Source organism: Mus pahari, chromosome 7 (assembly GCF_900095145.1).
Source record: "Mus pahari chromosome 7, PAHARI_EIJ_v1.1, whole genome shotgun sequence".
NCBI lineage: Eukaryota > Metazoa > Chordata > Mammalia > Rodentia > Muridae > Mus > Mus pahari.
The window spans coordinates 28,013,465-28,016,747 of record NC_034596.1 but is presented as its reverse complement, the minus strand read 5'-3'; the positions used below and the strand labels follow the sequence as shown (position 1 = coordinate 28,016,747).

Here is a 3,283-nt window from a genome sequence, read left to right as displayed (position 1 = left end):
TGCACAGGGTCAGGCTCTGCAGGCAGGAAGCAGTCTGTGTCCTGTCCCAGTAGTCCTCAAGGAGGGAACAGCTGTCAATCAGCAGAGCTCTCAGTCAAGGAAATCTCCTACTCCTGAGACCAAAGACTGATACAAACAGAAATAGCATGTGTGCCCTTTGGCCTCTTGCGCTGGCTAGTTTTATGTCAACTTGACACAATGTATAGTCATCTGAGAGGAGGGAGCCTCAATAAAGAAAATGCCTCCACAAGATCTAGCTGTAGAGCACTTTCTTAATTAGTGATTGATGGGGGAGGGCCCAGCCCACAGTGTCACCCCTGGGCAGGTGACTCCAGGCTTTATAAGAAAGCAGGTTGAGCAAACCAGGGGGAGCAAGCCAGTAAGCAGTACCCTTCCATGGCCTCTGTATCAGCTCCTGCCTCTGGATTCCTGCCCTGCTTGAATTCTGTCCTGATTTCCTTTGATGATGAATTGTGATATGGGGCATAAACTGGATAAACCCGTTCCTCCCCAAACTCTTTGCTTTGGTCATGGTGTTTCATTACAGTAATAACAACCCTAAGACACAACATAGAAAAATGAAATTTTGTCTATGTGCATGGAGAGTGCACAGAGTTAGAAATCACCCTTCTTTTATTTCACCTTCCCACAAAATGGCACAAGTGACCTTCTTTCATAGGTGTTCATACAACAAGCCTACAAGGACTCCAATAACCAACCATACACCTTCACACATGCTCAGAAAAATAACATTGATAAAATATTTCACGTGGAAACACCTCTTATTAGAGCATCAGATGTGCCAAGTTCTACTGAGACCTTGAAGACAGAGTGTAAAAAAGTTTGTGCAGATGTGTGAAGCTCATATTGATGACTCTCTAGGAATCAAATTAATATGACTGAGCTGAATGTACAAATATGAACAAGGTCAACCTGCACACTCGAAAATTCTGATCTCCAGCAAGCCACAAACATCAGATGGAGGAAATAAAGATTTGGAACAGCATAAATGAAATCCACTAAGATACATGGCCCCTGATGAAGAAATGTGGGTTAGGAGGTGTCTCATTAAAATATAGTATGATGGCTTGTATATGTTGGGCCCAGGGAGTGGTACTTTTAGAAGGTGTGGTCCTGTTGGAATAGGTGTGACCTTGTTGGAGTAGGTGTGTCACTGTGGGTGTAGGCTTTGAAACCCTCATCCTAGCTGCCTGGAAGTTAGTATTCTGCTAACAGCCTTCAGATGAAGATGTAGAACTCTCAGCTCCTTCTGAACCATGCCTGCCTGGATGCTGCAATGCTCCCACCTTGATGATAATGGACTGAACCTCTGAACCTGTAAGCCAGCCCTAATTAAATGTTGTTCTTATAAGAGTTCCCTTGGTCATGGTGTCTGTTCACAGTCATAAAACCCTAAGACATATAGCATCCATGAGTAAAAATGTAAAAGCATAGGAAAGATGCCCAAAGGGAAGAAGGCCAAGGGGAAGAAGGTGGCCCCAGCTCCCGCCGTCGTCAAGAGGCAGGAGGCCAAGAAGGTGGTCAACCCTCTGTTTGAGAAGAGGCCCAAGAACTTCGGCATTGGACAGGACATCCAGCCCAAAAGAGATCTAATGCGCTTCATCAAATGCCCCCACTACATCAGGCTGCAGCGGCAAAGAGCCACCCTCTACAAGCGGCTCAAAGTCCCTCCTGCCATTAACCAGTTCACCCAGGCCCTGGACAGGCAGGCAGCTACTCAGCTGCTTAAGCTTGCCCACAAGTACAGGTCAGAGACAAAGCAAGAGAAGAAGCAAAGTCTATTGGCCTGTGCTGAGAAGAAAGCTGCAGGCAAAGGGGACGTCCCAACTAAGAAACCACCTGTCCTCCGAGCAGAAGTCAATACAGTCGCCACCTTGGTGAAGATCAAGAAGGCTCAGCTGATGGTGAGTGCCTGTGATGTAGACCCTATTGAGCTGGTGGTTTTCCTGCGTGCCCTTTGTCGAAAGATGGGGGTGCCCTACTGCATCATCAAGAGGAAGGCCAGGCTGGGGCACCTGGTCCACAGGGAGACATGCACCACTGTTGCCTTCACACAGGTTAACTCGGAAGACAAGGGTGCTCTGGCTAAGCTGGTGGAAGCTATTAGGACCAATTATAATGACAGATACGACGAGATCCATCGCCACTGGGGAGGCAACGTCGTGGGTCCTAAGTCTGTGGCTCGCATTGCCAAGCTGGAAAAGGCAAAGGCTAAAGAACTTGCCACTAAATTGGGTTAAATGTACACTAAGTTTTCTGTACATAAATATTACAAAATTATCTTGAAAAAAAGAAAAAAAGATTCAGTGCAATGGGGTTTTGAGATCTGTTCACCAACAGTCTAACCACCTGAGTACCCTTGGCTTTAGCCCTACCTCAAGGGTAATTCTTCTGACTTACATTGCCACAGATTGGCTATTGCATTTCTAGAACTTACATAATAGGGTCAGGTAGGATGGAGTCTCTCATGCCAGGCTTTGCTCAGAAGATCTATCAGATTATAGCAAGAGGCTCTGATGGAATCATTCCTGTCCCTCACGGCACCACATGTGACTCCGTCTCCACTCCTGGAGTCTTCCTAGCGCTACTGGGGCTGCTGGGAAGTTTCCAGATCGGAGTCAATAGGAACGATGCTACAGCACTGTGTAATCTAGCTGCCTGCCCATCTGCTTCCCGGAGCTTTACTCCACCAGAAGTAAAGGAGAACCTGGGCCATTCCACATGCCATCTCCTTAACCCTGCAAGTTTGTGGTTTTCTTTTAGCTTTTCTAAGGTTCGTGGTAGTGTCACATTGAGATTTCAACTTCACATTCCTGAGCATGAAGGAAGTTGCGCACTTCGTAAACTATTCACTGGCAATTTTAACACATTTCGGGAGCTATCTGTTTAAATTGCCTGCCTGTTTCAAAATTTGTCTCGTTATTGAAGTTCTTCACATATTCTGTATGTGACTCTTCTCTGGTCACAAGCATCTCTCTCTGTCTTCTCCCCCAGGTTTGTGCTTAAGCTATCTCTATCTTTTGAAAGAATATTTTAATAATTTTTTGGAGAATTTCACATAAAGTATTTGGTCATATTCACCCCTATTTCTCCACTAACTCCTTTCCAACTCATCCTCCCTCTGTAACTACTATGCTTTGTGTACTTGTTTTGTTTTTAATAATCTGCTAAGTCCAATTTTACTGTCCACATACTGTGTGGGACCATCCACTGAAGCACTGTGGTATCAAAGGCCATACCCTTAAAGAAAACTATTATCTAG

The 3,283-nt window shown here is 45.4% G+C and overlaps 1 pseudogene across 1 annotated transcript; it reads left to right on the top strand.

Annotated features, from left to right (window-relative positions):
- Positions 1 to 1,460: 1,460 nt before the first annotated feature.
- On the top strand, positions 1,461 to 2,261 carry LOC110324723 (annotated as a pseudogene). The gene has a single exon (XR_002380696.1). The product of XR_002380696.1 is annotated as a 60S ribosomal protein L7a pseudogene (transcript).
- The last annotated feature ends 1,022 nt before the right edge of the window (positions 2,262 to 3,283 follow it).